This window comes from Eschrichtius robustus, chromosome 1 (genome assembly GCF_028021215.1).
Source record: "Eschrichtius robustus isolate mEscRob2 chromosome 1, mEscRob2.pri, whole genome shotgun sequence".
Taxonomy (NCBI): Eukaryota; Metazoa; Chordata; class Mammalia; order Artiodactyla; family Eschrichtiidae; genus Eschrichtius; species Eschrichtius robustus.
In genome coordinates, this window is record NC_090824.1 from 143,225,288 (window position 1) to 143,241,960 (window position 16,673).

At 55.2% G+C, this 16,673-nt stretch overlaps 6 non-coding genes across 6 annotated transcripts; all 6 read left to right on the forward strand.

Annotated features, from left to right (window-relative positions):
• The first annotated feature begins 2,225 nt into the window (after positions 1-2,225).
• LOC137778722 (small nucleolar RNA SNORD116) lies at positions 2,226-2,318 on the forward strand. The gene has a single exon (XR_011076984.1). It is a non-coding gene; the product is annotated as a small nucleolar RNA SNORD116 (small nucleolar RNA).
• Positions 2,319-4,952: 2,634 nt separating this feature from the next.
• Positions 4,953-5,045, forward strand: LOC137778586 (small nucleolar RNA SNORD116). The gene has a single exon (XR_011076941.1). It is a non-coding gene; the product is annotated as a small nucleolar RNA SNORD116 (small nucleolar RNA).
• A 2,631-nt stretch (positions 5,046-7,676) lies between these two features.
• On the forward strand, positions 7,677-7,769 carry LOC137751109 (small nucleolar RNA SNORD116). Its single transcript, XR_011070693.1, has one exon. It is a non-coding gene; the product is annotated as a small nucleolar RNA SNORD116 (small nucleolar RNA).
• Positions 7,770-10,400: 2,631 nt separating this feature from the next.
• On the forward strand, positions 10,401-10,493 carry LOC137750802 (small nucleolar RNA SNORD116). Its single transcript, XR_011070591.1, has one exon. It is a non-coding gene; the product is annotated as a small nucleolar RNA SNORD116 (small nucleolar RNA).
• A 2,636-nt stretch (positions 10,494-13,129) lies between these two features.
• Positions 13,130-13,222, forward strand: LOC137750813 (small nucleolar RNA SNORD116). Its single transcript, XR_011070601.1, has one exon. It is a non-coding gene; the product is annotated as a small nucleolar RNA SNORD116 (small nucleolar RNA).
• Positions 13,223-15,859: 2,637 nt separating this feature from the next.
• LOC137750979 (small nucleolar RNA SNORD116) lies at positions 15,860-15,952 on the forward strand. Its single transcript, XR_011070666.1, has one exon. It is a non-coding gene; the product is annotated as a small nucleolar RNA SNORD116 (small nucleolar RNA).
• Positions 15,953-16,673: the final 721 nt, after the last annotated feature.

The following is a 16,673-nucleotide window of genomic DNA, read 5'->3' on the forward strand; positions in this document are numbered from 1 at the left end:
AGGTTCTTGAGTGCCCGGTGGGGCTGGAGCAGTGGGCGGGGGTGGGATGGAGTTTGGTGATGGTGGAAGGGGGCTGATGGATTAGGCCTCGCTGCTGCCCCTGAAGCTGCCAGCACACTGTTGGCGCTAAGTGGATCATCGTGGAGTGGGGTGAGGATCGAGTGCTGCATTTAAGCCTGCATAGTGGCTGCTGCCCTGGAGAGAAAGGTAAGGTATCATGAGGACAGGTCCTGTGTGATGTCGTGGGATGGGCTGTCATCATTGGGTTGCAGGCGCTGACCTAGGCTTCCCAAGGATATGTCTTGTTCGTGATTGCCTGGCATCAGCTGCCTATGGTGGGGATGGCTTTGGCAGTTCATGAGGATGCAGTGAGGTAGGTTACCTGTGAAGAGTTGCAATCCCGTTTCCAGAGGAGTGACTCCCCACGGGTGTCTTGCGGGACATAGAGAAGATGGACATGCTGAGGCATCTGTGCCGGCCTTCTTGGGGGTATGTGAGTTTTGCAAACAAGCCCTTGGGTCGCTCTTTTCCCACTTTTGGGAATGTGCAAAGCGACAGTGTTTCTGCCGGAGGGCATGACGCGGCCGGCCCGAATGGCATGCAGGCCTTTCGAATAGCCAGAGCTTTATCCAGAGCAGTCCGTTGGCGGGGCAGAGAAGGGGGCAGTGTTGCCATGCTTGGTTCGCTGCCAAGGCCAGCCACTCTTCCCTTTCAGGCTTCCAAATGCCCTCACATGGCAGAGGTCTTCCGTTGCAAGTCTGTCTGTCGTCCTCGGGGACCATGCCTTTGATCACTCTGAGTTCCTCAGTGGTGTCACTGTGGCAGTGGAGAATTTCCAGGATGCATCAGGTGGGATCAGCATCTTCAAAGCAGACAGGCTTTCGGTCTGTCTTCCCTGGTGTTCAGTGTTCCCGTGTTCGGAAGATGTCTGTGGCTTCCAGTAGGGACGTGTCGCCCTGCTGGCTGGAGTAGGGCACGTTGGACGAGGCTGTTGAGCGTTTGAGCGGTTCCTTAGGGGTCAGGGCCGCGAACCTTGCAGGATGGGAGCTGCCTGAGACATGGCCGGGAAGGTGGCCTAGTTTCCGCTGTGGGGTTCCAACATGGGTCATGGCTGCTGAAGCCCACTGCTTCCTGTGGTGGGCATTCCCACGGGTCAAAGGAAAGTGATTAGGCCTAGTTGGCAAGAAGTTGCACTTTGTTCGATGTTCTTTAGCCCATTGAGTGGTTTCAGGCTGCATCTTGCCAGTAGAATGCTGTAGGTCGGTGTCGGGTCAACCATGGGCGTTCCCTTGCTTCCAAAATGTTGGGAGTGACCCCAAGTTCACATCAGATGTGCTGGTAGCTGGCAGGTTCTCGAGTTGCACGTAGATGTCACACCCACGGCCGGGAGGCAGGTCTCGTCCAGTCTTTGTGCTGTGGTCAGAAGGCGTGGCTGTGGGAGAGCGGGAGTCCGTGGAGTATTTCAACAGCCCCTGGGGGTTAAAGTTTGCATGCGGTCTCTGGAAGCTGACAGGGGGCTTTCTCCTTTCAGTTGGGGGTCTAGACAGGGTGTTGTGTATAAACTATGACGTTTACTGTTGGACAACTCTTCACAGGGCTACAGGGACACACAGAGACCAAGACGCATAGTCAGGGGCACACAGAGTAACGCACAAGAGCGTCTGCGTACTCAGTCACAGTCACACGCGTGAACACAGAAATACAGCCTCTCACACACCGGCCAATGTATGTGCCTAACTTCCTGCAGTCGTACTATCAGACATGCAGTCAATTCTCGGTAAGGGATAGAGGTCCTTGGGAAGCAGTTTCAGAGCTCAAGCCCAGGTAAATGTTTGTATGGATCATGTCCTTTGAGGACACCAGTCCACTTCCCAGGTGCAGTTGCTGGGCAAGCCTCGCCGTCGGCAAAAACAAGAAGATCTTCGTGTGCCCTGATGACTGGAGGTGCTAAGAAGAACTGGAAAAAGTGAGGCGGGGCCATGTTCCCGAGCATGGTCGGGGATAACTCAGGATGGTAGGTATTCAACCACCCCAGGATATGCCATTAGATATTAGGTTTTCCTCAGATGGGCCCAATGGATGTAAGAGTGGCTTGATTGTTCGTCTTGTTGAGTGGCCTGAGGGCTGTGGATTCTCCAGGCTTTTGTGGTACCCCAGGCTCATGACTCCCCTGTATAGCCCGGCGCACTGCCCGGTTGTGTTCTGCCGCATCCCAGCATGTGCTTGGATAGATGATGACACCCTTGTATGCATTCCTTGGAAACTCTGAACAAAATGGGTGAGAACACTCTACCGTATCCTTATCGAAACTGAGGTTCAGCACGTTTCCTCTCTCGGGTGTAGGGGACTGTTAGGAGTGAAGACCAGTGTCCCCTGCCGACATGCACGCAAACACCACCAAGGACTCCAGTATTGGAGGGGCTCCTGACTGAGGGTCGACCGTGTCTGCCCATAAGCTGGGTCATCTATGAATCCGCGGTCCCTGCTAAAAGGCCGTGAGGGAATGCAAGGGGGCAGGCTCTCCTGCTAGTCTTCAGAGTCGGAGTGTGTGCTGGTGTGGGCCCAGTGAGCTTTCAGCTTGGAGAAGTGTGTTTTGACCAGGATCACGCATTGTGCATGACGCTTCGGTGGTTGATTTTGGGAGCCAAAATGAGCAAGGTTCCCTGGTTGGAGCCTGGAGCCTCAGGCCAGGCCTGTGGCCCTCTCTGTTGTCGTGTTTGGTGCGGTGAGGTTCTTGAGTGCCCGGTGGGGCTGGAGCAGTGGGCGGGGGTGGGATGGAGTTTGGTGATGGCGGAAGGGGGCTGATGGATTAGGCCTCGCTGCTGCCCCTGAAGCTGCCAGCACACTGTTGGCGCTAAGTGGATCATCGTGGAGTGGGGTGAGGATCGAGTGCTGCATTTAAGCCTGCGTAGTGGCTGCTGCCCTGGAGAGAAAGGTAAGGTATCATGAGGACAGGTCCTGTGTGATGTCGTGGGATGGGCTGTCATCATTGGGTTGCAGGCGCTGGCCTCGGCTTCCCAAGGATGTGTCTTGTTCGTGATGGCCTGGCATCAGCTGCCTATGGTGGGGATGGCTTTGGCAGTTCATGAGGATGCAGTGAGGTAGGTTACCTGTGAAGAGTTGCAATCTCGTTTCCAGAGGAGTGACTCCCCACGGTGTCTTGCGGGACATAGAGAAGATGGACATGCTGAGGCATCTGTGCCGGCCTTCTTGGGGGTAGGTGAGTTATGCAAACAAGCCCTTGGGTCGCTCTTTTCCCACTTTTGGGAATGTGCAAAGCGATGGTGTTTCTGCCGGAGGGCATGACGCGGACGGCCCGTGTGGCATGCAGGCCTTTCGAATAGCCAGAGCTTTATCCAGAGCAGTCCGTTGGCGGGGCAGAGAAGGGGGCACTGTTGCCATCCCTGGTGCACTGCCAAGGCCAGCCACGGTTCCCTTTCAGGCTTCCAAGTGCCCTCACATGGCAGAGGTCTTCCTTTGCAAGTCTGTCTGTGGTCCTCGGGGACCATGCCTTTGATCACTCTGAGTTCCTCAGTGGTGTCACTTTGGCAGTGGAGAATTTCCAGGATGCATTAGGTGGGATCAGCATCTTCAAAGCAGACAGGCTTGCGGTCTGTCTTCCCTGGTGTTCAGTGTTCCCGTGTTCGGAAGATGTCTGTGGCTTCCAGTAGGGACGCGTCGCCCTGCTGGCTGGAGTTGGGCACGTTGGGAGAGGCTGTTGAGCGTTTGAGCGGTTCCTTAGGGGTCAGGGCCGCGAAACTTGCAGGATGTGAGCTGCCTGAGACATGGCCGGGAAGGTGGCCTAGTTTCCGCTGTGGGGTTCCAACATGGGTCATGGCTGCTGAAGCCCACTGCTTCCTGTGGTGGGCATTCCCGCGGGTCAAAGGAAAGAGATTAGGCCTAGTTGGAAAGAAGTTGCACTTTGTTCGATGTTCTTTAGCCCATTGAGTGGTTTCAGGCTGCATCTTGCCAGTAGAATGCTGTAGGTCGGTGTCGGTCACCCATGGGAGTTCCCCTGCTTCCGAAAGTGCTGGGAGTGACCCCAAGTGCACATCAGATGTGCTGGTAGCTGGCAGGTTCTCGAGTTGCACGTAGATTTCACAGCCACGGCTGGGAGGAAGGTCTCATCCAGTCTTTGTGCTCTGGTCAGAAGGCGTGGCTGTGGGAGAGCGGGAGTCCGTGGAGTATTTCAACAGCCCCTGGGGGTTAAAGTTTGCATGCGGCCTCTGGAAGCTGACAGGGGGCTTTCTGCTTTCAGTTGGGGGTCTAGACATGGTGTTGTGTATAAGCTATGGCGTTTAATGTTGGACGCCTCTTCACAGGGCTACAGGGACACACAGAGACCAAGACGCGTAGTCAGCGGCACACAGAGAACCCCACAAGAGCGTCTGCGTACTCAGTCACAGTCACACGCGTGAACACAGAAATACAGCCTCTCACACAACGGCCAATATATGTGCCTAACTTCCTGCAGTCGTACTATCAGACATGCAGTCAATTCTCGGTAAGGGATAGAGGTCCTTGGGAAGCAGTTTCAGAGCTCAAGCCCAGGTAAATGTTTGTATGGATCATGTCCTTTGAGGACACCAGTCCACTTCCCAGGTGCAGTTGCTGGGCAAGCCTCGCCGTCGGCAAAAACAAGAAGATCTTCGTGTGCTCTGATGACTGGAGGTGCTAAGAAGAACTGGAAAAAGTGAGGCGGGGCCATGTTCCCGAGCATAGTCGGGGATAACTCAGGATGGTATGTATTCAACCACCCCAAGATGTGCCTTTAGATATTAGGTTTTCCTGAGATGGGCCCAATGGCTGCAAGAGTGGCTTGATTGTTCGTCTTGTTGAGTGGCCTGAGGGCTGTGGATTCTCCAGGCTTTTGTGGTACCCCAGGCTCATGACTCCCCTGCAGAGCCCGGCACACTGCCCGGTTGTGTTCTGCAGCATCCCAGTATGTGCTTGGATCGATGATGACACCCTTGTATGCATTCCTTGGAAACTCTGAACAACATGGGTGAGAACACTCTACCGTATCCTTATCGAAACTGTGGTTCAGCACGTTTCCTCTCTCGGGTGTAGGGGACTGTTAGGAGTGAAGGCCAGTGTCCCCTCCCGACATGCACGCAAACACCTCCAAGGACTCCAGTATTGGAGGGGCTCCTGACTGAGGGCCGACCGTGTCTGCCCATAAGCTGGGTCATCTATGAATCCGCGGTCCCTGCTAAAAGGCCGTGAGGGAATGAAAGGGGACAGGCTCTCCTGCTAGTCTTCAGTGTCGGAGTGTGTGCTGGTGTGGGCCCAGTGAGCTTTCAGCTTGGAGAAGTGTGTTTTGACCAGGATCACGCTTTGTGCATGCCGCTTCGGTGGTTGATTTTGGAAGCCAAAATGAGCAAGGTTCCCTGGTTGGAGCCTGGAGCCTCAGGCCAGGCCTGTGGCCCTCTCTGTTGTTGTGTTTGGTGCGGTGAGGTTCTTGAGTGCCCGGTGGGGCTGGAGCAGTGGGCGGGGGTGGGATGGAGTTTGGTGATGGCGGAAGGGGGCTGATGGATTAGGCCTCGCTGCTGCCCCTGAAGCTGCCAGCACACTGTTGGCGCTAAGTGGATCATCGTGGAGTGGGGTGAGGATCGAGTGCTGCATTTAAGCCAGCGTAGTGGCTGCTGCCCTGGAGAGAAAGGTAAGGTATCATGAGGTAAGGTCCTGTGTGATGTCGTGGGATGGGCTGTCATCATTGGGTTGCAGGTGCTGGCCTCGGCCTCCCAAGGATGTGTCTTGTTCGTGATGGCCTGGCGTCAGCTGCCTATGGTGGGGATGGCTTTGGCAGTTCATGAGGATGCAGTGAGGTAGGTTACCTGTGAAGAGTTGCAATCCCGTTTCCAGCGGAGTTACTCCCCACGGGTGTCTTGCGGGACATAGAGAAGATGGACATGCTGAGGCATCTGTGCCGGCCTTCTTGGGGGTATGTGAGTTATGCAAACAAGCCCTTGGGTCGCTCTTTTCCCACTTTTGGGAATGTGCAAAGCGATAGTGTTTCTGCCGGAGGGCATGACGCGGCCGGCCCGTATGGCATGCAGGCCTTTCGAATAGCCAGAGTTTTATCCAGAGCAGTCCGTTGGCGGGGCAGAGAAGGGGCACTGTTGCCATCCCTGGTGCACTGCCAAGGCCAGCCACGGTTCCCTTTCAGGCTTCCAAGTGCCCTCACATGGCAGTGGTCCTCCATTGCAAGTCTGTCTGTGGTCCTCGGGGACCATGCCTTTGATCACACTGAGTTCCTAAGTCTTGTCACTGTGGCAGTGGAGAATTTCCAGGATGCATCAGGTGGGATCAGCATCTTCAAAGCAGACAGGCTTGCGGTCTCTCTTCCCTGGTGTTCAGTGTTCCCGTGTTCGGAAGATGTCTGTGGCTTCCAGTAGGGACGCGTCGGCCTGCTGGCTGGAGTAGGGCACGTTGGAGGAGGCTGTTGAGCGTTTGAGCGGTTCTTTAGGGGTCAGGGACGCGAACCTTGCAGGATGGGAGCTGCCTGAGACATAGCCGGGAAGGTGGCCTAGTTTCCGCTGTGGGGTTCCAACATGGGTCATGGCTGCTGAAGTCCACTGCTTCCTGTGGTGGGCATTCCCACGCTGAAAGGAAAGTGATTAGGCCTAGTTGGCAAGAAGTTGCACTTTGTTCGATGTTCTTTAGCTCCTTGAGTTGTTTCAGGCTGCATCTTGCCAGTAGAATGCTGTAGGTCGGTGTCGGGTACCCATGGGCGTTCCCTTGCTTCCAAAATGTTGGGAGTGACCCAAGCTAACATCAGATGTGCTGGTAGCTGGCAGGTTCTCGAGTTGCACGTAGATGTCACACCCACGGCCGGGAGGCAGGTCTCGTCCAGTCTTTGTGCTCTGGTCAGAAGGCGTGGCTGTGGGAGAGCAGGAGTCCGTGGAGTATTTCAACAGCCCCTGGGGGTTAAAGTTTGCATGCGGCCTCTGGAAGCTGACAGGGGGCTTTCTCCTTTCAGTTGTGGGTCTAGACAGGGTGTTGTGTATAAACTATGGCGTTTACTGTTGGACGCCTCTTCACAGGTCTACAGGGACACACAGAGACCAAGACGCGTAGTCAGCGGCACACAGAGAAACCCACAAGAGCGTCTTCGTGCGCAGTCCCAGTCACACGCGTGAACACAGAAATACAGCCTCTCACACACCGGCCAATGTATGTGCCTAACTTCCTGCAGTCGTACTATCAGACATGCAGTGAATTCTCGGTAAGGGATAGAGGTCCTTGGGAAGCAGTTTCAGAGCTCAAGCCCAGGTAAATGTTTGTATGAATCATGTCCTTTGAGGACACCAGTCCACTTACCAGGTGCAGTTGCTGAGCAAGCCTCGCCATCGGCAAAAACAAGAAGGTGTTCGTGTGCTCTGATGACTGGAGGTGCTAAGAAGATCTGGAAAAAGTGAGGCGGGGCCATGTTCCCGAGCATGGTCGGGGATAACTCAGGATGGTAGGTATTCAACCACCCCAGGATGTGCCACTAGATATTAGGTTTTCCTCAGATGGGCCCAATGGATGTAAGAGTGGCTTGATTGTTCGTCTTGTTGAGTGGCCTGAGGGCTGTGGATTCTCAAGGCTTTTGGGGCACCCCAGGCTCATGACTCCCCTGCAGAGCCCGGCGCACTGCCCGGTTGTGTTCTGCAGCATCCCAGCATGTGCTTGGATAGATGATGACACCCTTGTATGCATTCCTTGGAAACTCTGAACAACATGGGTGAGAACACTCTACCGTATCCTTATGGAAACTGAGGTTCAGCACGTTTCCTCTCTCGGGTGTAGGGGACTGTTAGGAGTGAAGGCCAGTGTCCCCTGCTGACATGCACGCAAACACCACCAAGGACTCCAGTATTGGAGGGGCTCCTGATTGAGGGTCGACCGTGTCTGCCCATAAGCTGGGTCATCTATGAATCTGCGGTCCCTGCTAAAAGGCCGTGAGGGAATGCAAGGGGGCAGGCTCTCCTGCTAGTCTTCAGAGTCGGAGTGTGTGCTGGTGTGGGCCCAGTGAGCTTTCAGCTTGGAGAAGTGTGTTTTGACCAGGATCACGCTTTGTGCATGCCGCTTCGGTGGTTGATTTTGGAAGCCAAAATGAGCAAGGTTCCCTGGTTGGAGCCTGGAGCCTCAGGCCAGGCCTGTGGCCCTCTCTGTTGTCGTGTTTGGTGCGGTGAGGTTCTTGAGTGCCCGGTGGGGCTGGAGCAGTGGGCGGGGGTGGGATGGAGTTTGGTGATGGTGGAAGGGGGCTGATGGATTAGGCCTCGCTGCTGCCCCTGAAGCTGCCAGCACACTGTTGGCGCTAAGTGGATCATCGTGGAGTGGGGTGAGGATCGAGTGCTGCATTTAAGCCAGCGTAGTGGCTGCTGCCCTGGAGAGAAAGGTAAGGTATCATGAGGACAGGTCCTGTGTGATGTCGTGGGATGGGCTGTCATCATTGGGTTGCAGGTGCTGGCCTCGGCCTCCCAAGGATGTGTCTTGTTCGTGATGGCCTGGCGTCAGCTGCCTATGGTGGGGATGGCTTTGGCAGTTCATGAGGATGCAGTGAGGTAGGTTACCTGTGAAGAGTTGCAATCCCGTTTCCAGCGGAGTTACTCCCCACGGGTGTCTTGCGGGACATAGAGAAGATGGACATGCTGAGGCATCTGTGCCGGCCTTCTTGGGGGTATGTGAGTTATGCAAACAAGCCCTTGGGTCGCTCTTTTCCCACTTTTGGGAATGTGCAAAGCGATAGTGTTTCTGCCGGAGGGCATGACGCGGCCGGCCCGTATGGCATGCAGGCCTTTCGAATAGCCAGAGTTTTATCCAGAGCAGTCCGTTGGCGGGGCAGAGAAGGGGCACTGTTGCCATCCCTGGTGCACTGCCAAGGCCAGCCACGGTTCCCTTTCAGGATTCCAAGTGCCCTCACATGGCAGTGGTCCTCCATTGCAAGTCTGTCTGTGGTCCTCGGGGACCATGCCTTTGATCACACTGAGTTCCTAAGTCTTGTCACTGTGGCAGTGGAGAATTTCCAGGATGCATCAGGTGGGATCAGCATCTTCAAAGCAGACAGGCTTGCGGTCTCTCTTCCCTGGTGTTCAGTGTTCCCGTGTTCGGAAGATGTCTGTGGCTTCCAGTAGGGACCCGTCGGCCTGCTGGCTGGAGTAGGGCACGTTGGAGGAGGCTGTTGAGCGTTTGAGCAGTTCTTTAGGGGTCAGGGACGCGAACCTTGCAGGATGGGAGCTGCCTGAGACATAGCCGGGAAGGTGGCCTAGTTTCCACTGTGGGGTTCCAACATGGGTCATGGCTGCTGAAGTCCACTGCTTCCTGTGGTGGGCATTCCCACGCTGAAAGGAAAGTGATTAGGCCTAGTTGGCAAGAAGTTGCACTTTGTTCGATGTTCTTTAGCTCCTTGAGTTGTTTCAGGCTGCATCTTGCCAGTAGAATGCTGTAGGTCGGTGTCGGGTACCCATGGGCGTTCCCTTGCTTCCAAAATGTTGGGAGTGACCCAAGCTAACATCAGATGTGCTGGTAGCTGGCAGGTTCTCGAGTTGCACGTAGATGTCACACCCACGGCCGGGAGGCAGGTCTCGTCCAGTCTTTGTGCTCTGGTCAGAAGGCGTGGCTGTGGGAGAGCAGGAGTCCGTGCAGTATTTCAACCGCCCCTGGGGGTTAAAGTTTGCATGCGGCCTCTGGAAGCTGACAGGGGGCTTTCTCCTTTCAGTTGTGGGTCTAGACAGGGTGTTGTGTATAAACAATGGCGTTTACTGTTGGACGCCTCTTCACAGGTCTACAGGGACACACAGAGACCAAGACGCGTAGTCAGCGGCACACAGAGAAACCCACAAGAGCGTCTTCGTGCGCAGTCCCAGTCACACGCGTGAACACAGAAATACAGCCTCTCACACACCGGCCAATGTATGTGCCTAACTTCCTGCAGTCGTACTATCAGACATGCAGTCAATTCTCGGTAAGGGATAGAGGTCCTTGGGAAGCAGTTTCAGAGCTCAAGCCCAGGTAAATGTTTGTATGAATCATGTCCTTTGAGGACACGAGTCCACTTACAAGGTGCAGTTGCTGAGCAAGCCTCGCCATCGGCAAAAACAAGAAGGTGTTCGTGTGCTCTGATGACTGGAGGTGCTAAGAAGATCTGGAAAAAGTGAGGCGGGGCCATGTTCCCGAGCATGGTCGGGGATAACTCAGGATGGTAGGTATTCAACCACCCCAGGATGTGCCACTAGATATTAGGTTTTCCTCAGATGGGCCCAATGGATGTAAGAGTGGCTTGATTGTTCATCTTGTTGAGTGGCCTGAGGGCTGTGGATTCTCAAGGCTTTTGGGGCACCCCAGGCTCATGACTCCCCTGCAGAGCCCGGCGCACTGCCCGGTTGTGTTCTGCAGCATCCCAGCATGTGCTTGGATAGATGATGACACCCTTGTATGCATTCCTTGGAAACTCTGAACAACATGGGTGAGAACACTCTACCGTATCCTTATCGAAACTGAGGTTCAGCACGTTTCCTCTCTCGGGTGTAGGGGACTGTTAGGAGTGAAGGCCAGTGTCCCCTGCTGACATGCACGCAAACACCACCAAGGACTCCAGTATTGGAGGGGCTCCTGATTGAGGGTCGACCGTGTCTGCCCATAAGCTGGGTCATCTATGAATCTGCGGTCCCTGCTAAAAGGCCGTGAGGGAATGCAAGGGGGCAGGCTCTCCTGCTAGTCTTCAGAGTCGGAGTGTGTGCTGGTGTGGGCCCAGTGAGCTTTCAGCTTGGAGAAGTGTGTTTTGACCAGGATCACGCTTTGTGCATGCCGCTTCGGTGGTTGATTTTGGAAGCCAAAATGAGCAAGGTTCCCTGGTTGGAGCCTGGAGCCTCAGGCCAGGCCTGTGGCCCTCTCTGTTGTCGTGTTTGGTGCGGTGAGGTTCTTGAGTGCCCGGTGGGGCTGGAGCAGTGGGCGGGGGTGGGATGGAGTTTGGTGATGGTGGAAGGGGGCTGATGGATTAGGCCTCGCTGCTGCCCCTGAAGCTGCCAGCACACTGTTGGCGCTAAGTGGATCATCGTGGAGTGGGGTGAGGATCGAGTGCTGCATTTAAGCCTGCGTAGTGGCTGCTGCCCTGGAGAGAAAGGTAAGGTATCATGAGGACAGGTCCTGTGTGATGTCGTGGGATGGGCTGTCATCATTGGGTTGAAGGCGCTGGCCTCGGCTTCTCAAGGATGTGTCTTGTTCGTGATGGCCTGGCATCAGCTGCCTATGGTGGGGATGGCTTTGGCAGTTCATGACGATGCAGTGAGGTAGGTTACCTGTGAAGAGTTGCAATCCCGTTTCCAGTGGAGTGACTCCCCACGGGTGTCTTGCGGGACATAGAGAAGACGGACATGTTGGGGCATCTGTGCCGGCCTTCTTGGGGGTAGGTGAGTTATGCAAACAAGCCCTTTGGTCGCTCTTTTCCCACTTTTGGGAATGTGCAAAGCGATAGTGTTTCTGCCGGAGGGCATGACGCGGCCGGCCCGTGCGGCATGCAGGCCTTTCGAATAGCCAGAGCTTTATCCAGAGCAGTTCGTTGGCGGGGCAGAGAAGGGGGCACTGTTGCCATCCCTGGTGCGCTGCCAAGGCCAGCCACTCTTCCCTTTCAGGCTTCCAAGTCCCCTCACATGGCAGAGGTGTTCCGTTGCAAGTCTGTCTGTGGTCCTCGTGTACCATGCCTTTGATCACTCTGAGTTCCTCAGTGGTGTCACTGTGGCAGTGGAGAATTTCCAGGATGCATCAGGTGGGATCAGCATCTTCAAAGCAGACAGGCTTGCGGTCTGTCTTCCCTGGTGTTCAGTGTTCCTGTGTTCGGAAGATGTCTGTGGCTTCCAGTAGGGACGCGTCGCCCTGCTGCCTGGTGTAGGGCACGTTGGACAAGGCTGTTGAGCGTTTGAGCGGTTCTTTAGGGGTCAGGGCCGCGAACCTTGCAGGATGGGAGTTGCTTGAGACATGGCCGGGAAGGTGGCCTAGTTTCCGCTGTTGGGTTCCAACATGGGTCATGGCTGCTGAAGCCCACTGCTTCCTGTGGTGGGCATTCCCATGGGTCAAAGGAAAGTGATTAGGCCTTGTTGGCAAGAATTTGCAATTTGTTCGATGTTCTTTAGCCCCTTGAGTGGTTTCAGGCTGCATCTTGCCAGTAGAATGCTGTAGGTCGGTGTCGGCTCACCCATGGGCGTTCCCTTGCTTCCGAAAATGCTGGGAGTGACCCCAAGTTCACATCAGATGTGCTGGTAGCTGGCAGGTTCTCGAGTTGCACGTAGATGTCACACCCACGGCCGGGAGGCAGGTCTCGTCCAGTCTTTGTGCTGTGGTCAGAAGGCGTGGCTGTGGGAGAGCGGGAGTCCGTGGAGTATTTCAACAGCCCCTGGGGGTTAAAGTTTGCATGCGGTCTCTGGAAGCTGACAGGGGGCTTTCTCCTTTCACTAGGGGGTCTAGACAGGGTGTTGTGTATAAGGTATGGCTTTTACTGTTGGACGCCTCTTCACAGGGCTACAGGGACACACAGAGACCAAGACGCGTAGTCAGCGGCACACAGAGAAACCCACAAGAGCGTCTGCGTACTCAGTCACAGTCACACGCGTGAACACAGAAATACAGCCTCTCACACACCGGCCAATGTATGTGCCTAACTTCCTGCAGTCGTACTATCAGACATGCAGTCAATTCTCGGTAAGGGATAGAGGTCCTTGGGAAGCAGTTTCAGAGCTCAAGCCCAGGTAAATGTTTGTATGGATCATGTCCTTTGAGGACACCAGTCCACTTCCCAGGTGCAGTTGCTGGGCAAGCCTCGCCGTCGGCAAAAACAAGAAGATCTTCGTGTGCCCTGATGACTGGAGGTGCTAAGAAGAACTGGAAAAAGTGAGGCGGGGCCATGTTCCCGAGCATGGTCGGGGATAACTCAGGATGGTAGGTATTCAACCACCCCAGGATGTGCCATTAGATATTAGGTTTTCCTCAGATGGGCCCAATGGATGTAAGAGTGGCTTGATTGTTCGTCTTGTTGAGTGGCCTGAGGGCTGTGGATTCTCCAGCCTTTTGGGGTACCCCAGGCTCATGACTCCCCTGTATAGCCCGGCGCACTGCCCGGTTGTGTTCTGCCGCATCCCAGCATGTGCTTGGATAGATGATGACACCCTTGTATGCATTCCTTGGAAACTCTGAACAACATGGGTGAGAACACTCTACCGTATCCTTATCGAAACTGAGGTTCAGCACGTTTCCTCTCTCGGGTGTAGGGGACTGTTAGGAGTGAAGACCAGTGTCCCCTGCCGACATGCACGCAAACACCACCAAGGACTCCAGTATTGGAGGGGCTCCTGACTGAGGGTCGACCGTGTCTGCCCATAAGCTGGGTCATCTATGAATCCGCGGTCCCTGCTAAAAGGCCGTGAGGGAATGCAAGGGGGCAGGCTCTCCTGCTAGTCTTCAGAGTCGGAGTGTGTGCTGGTGTGGGCCCAGTGAGCTTTCAGCTTGGAGAAGTGTGTTTTGACCAGGATCACGCTTTGTGCATGCCGCTTCGGTGGTTGATTTTGGAAGCCAAAATGAGCAAGGTTCCCTGGTTGGAGCCTGGAGCCTCAGGCCAGGCCTGTGGCCCTCTCTGTTGTCGTGTTTGGTGCGGTGAGGTTCTTGAGTGCCCGGTGGGGCTGGAGCAGTGGGCGGGGGTGGGATGGAGTTTGGTGATGGCGGAAGGGGGCTGATGGATTAGGCCTCGCTGCTGCCCCTGAAGCTGCCAGCACACTGTTGGCGCTAAGTGGATCATCGTGGAGTGGGGTGAGGATCGAGTGCTGCATTTAAGCCTGCGTAGTGGCTGCTGCCCTGGAGAGAAAGGTAAGGTATCATGAGGACAGGTCCTGTGTGATGTCGTGGGATGGGCTGTCATCATTGGGTTGCAGGCGCTGGCCTCGGCTTCCCAAGGATGTGTCTTGTTCGTGATGGCCTGGCATCAGCTGCCTATGGTGGGAATGGCTGTGGCAGTTCATGAGGATGCAGTGAGGTAGGTTACCTGTGAAGAGTTGCAATCCCGTTTCCAGAGGAGTGACTCCCCACGGGTGTCTTGCGGGACATAGAGAAGATGGACATGCTGAGGCATCTGTGCCGGCCTTCTTGGGGGTAGTTGAGTTATGCAAAGAAGCCCTTGGGTCGCTCTTTTCCCACTTTTGGGAATGTGCAAAGCGATAGTGTTTCTGCCGGAGGGCATGTCGCGGCCGGCCCGTATGGCGTGCAGTCCTTTCGAATACCCAGAGCTTTATCCAGAGCAGTCCGTTGGCGGGGCAGAGAAGGGGGCACTGTTGCCATCCCTGGTGCACTGACAAGGCCAGTCACGGTTCCCTTTCAGGCTTCCAAGTGCCCTCACATGGCAGAGGTCTTCTGTTGCAAGTCTGTCTCTGGTCCTCGGGGACCATGCCTTTGATCACTCTGAGTTCCTCAGTGGTGTCACTGTGGCAGTGGAGAATTTCCAGGATGCATCAGGTGGGATCAGCATCTTCAAAGCAGACAGGCTTGCGGTCTGTCTTCCCTGGTGTTCAGTGTTCCCGTGTTCGGAAGATGTCTGTGGCTTCCAGTAGGGACGCCTCGCCCTGCTGGCAGGAGTTGGGCACGTTGGGCGAGGCTGTTGAGCGTTTGAGCGGTTCCTTAGGGGTCAGGGCCGCGATCCTTGCAGGATGTGAGCTGCCAGAGACATGGCCGGGAAGGTGGCCTAGTTTCCGCTGTGGGGTTCCAACATGGGTCATGGCTGCTGAAGCCCTCTGCTTCCTGTGGTGGGCATTCCCACGGGTCAAAGGAAAGAGATTAGGCCTAGTTGGAAAGAAGTTGCAATTTGTTCGATGTTCTTTAGCCCCTTGAGTTGTTTCAGGCTGCATCTTGCCAGTAGAATGCTGTAGGTCGGTGTCGGGTCACCCATGGGCGTTCCCTTGCTTCCAAAATGTTGGGAGTGACCCCAAGTGCACATCAGATGTGCTGGTATCTGGCAGGTTCTCGAGTTGCACGTAGATGTCACACCCACGGCCGGGAGGCAGGTCTCGTCCAGTCTTTGTGCTGTGGTCAGAAGGCGTGGCTGTGGGAGAGCGGGAGTCCGTGGAGTGTTTCAACAGCCCCTGGGGATTAAAGTTTGCATGCGGTCTCTGGAAGCTGACAGGGGGCTTTCTCCTTTCAGTTGGGGGTCTAGACAGTGTGTTGTGTATAAACTATGGCGTTTACTACTGTTGGACGCCTCTTCACAGGGCTACAGGGACACACAGAGACCAAGACGCGTAGTCAGCGGCACACAGAGAAACCCACAAGAGCGTCTGCGTGCGCAGTCACAGTCACACGCGTGAACACAGAAATACAGCCTCTCACACACCGGCCAATGTATGTGCCTAACTTCCTGCAGTCGTACTATCAGACATGCAGTCAATTCTCGGTAAGGGATAGAGGTCCTTGGGAAGCAATTTCAGAGCTCAAGCCCAGGTAAATATTTGTATGGATCATGTCCTTTGAGGACACCAGTCCACTTCCCAGGTGCAGTTGCTGGGCAAGCCTCGCCGTCGGCAAAAACAAGAAGATCTTCGTGTGCCCTGATGACTGGAGGTGCTAAGAAGAACTGGAAAAAGTGAGGCGGGGCCATGTTCCCGAGCATGGTCGGGGATAACTCAGGATGGTAGGTAATCAACCACCCCAGGATGTGCCATTAGATATTAGGTTTTCCTCAGATGGCCCAATGGCTGCAAGAGTGGCTTGATTGTTCGTCTTGTTGAGGGGCCTGAGGGCTGTGGATTCTCCAGGCTTTTGGGGTACCCCAGGCTCATGACTCCCCTGCAGAGCCCGGCGCACTGCCCGGTTGTGTTCTGCAGCATCCCAGCATGTGCTTTGATCGATGATGACACCCTTGTATGCATTCCTTGGAAACTCTGAGCAAAATGGGTGAGAACACTCTACCGTATCCTTATCGAAACTGAGGTTCAGCACGTTTCCTTTCTCGGGTGTAGGGGACTGTTAGGAGTGAAGGCCAGTGTCCCCTGCCGACATGCACGCAAACACCACCAAGGACTCCAGTATTGGAGGGGCTCCTGACTGAGGGTCGACCGTGTCTGCCCATAAGCTGGGTCATCTATGAATCCGCGGTCCCTGCTAAAAGGCCGTGAGGGAATGCAAAGGGGCAGGCTCTCCTGCTAGTGTTCAGAGTCGGAATGTGTGCTTGTGTGGGCCCAGTCAGCTTTCAGTTTGGAGAAGTGTGTTTTGACCAGGATCACGCTTTGTGCATGCCACTTCGGTGGTTGATTTTAGAAGCCAAAATGAGCAAGGTTCCCTAGTTGGAGCCTGGAGCCTCAGGCCAGGCCTGTGGCCCTCTCTGTTGTTGTGTTTGGTGCGGTGAGGTTCTTGAGTGCCCGGTGGGGCTGGAGCAGTGGGCGGGGGTGGGATGGAGTTTGGTGATGGCGGAAGGGCCTGAGGGATTAGGCCTCGCTGCTGCCCCTGAAGCTGCCAACACACTGTTGGCGCTAAGTGGATCATCGTGGAGTGGGGTGAGGATCGAGTGCTGCATTTAAGCCTGCGTAGTGGCTGCTGCCCTGGAGAGAAAGGTAAGGTATCATGAGGACAGGTCCTGTGTGATGTCGTGGGATGGGCTGTCATCATTGTGTTGCGGGCGCTGGCCTCGGCTTCCCAAGGATGTGTCTTGTTCGTGA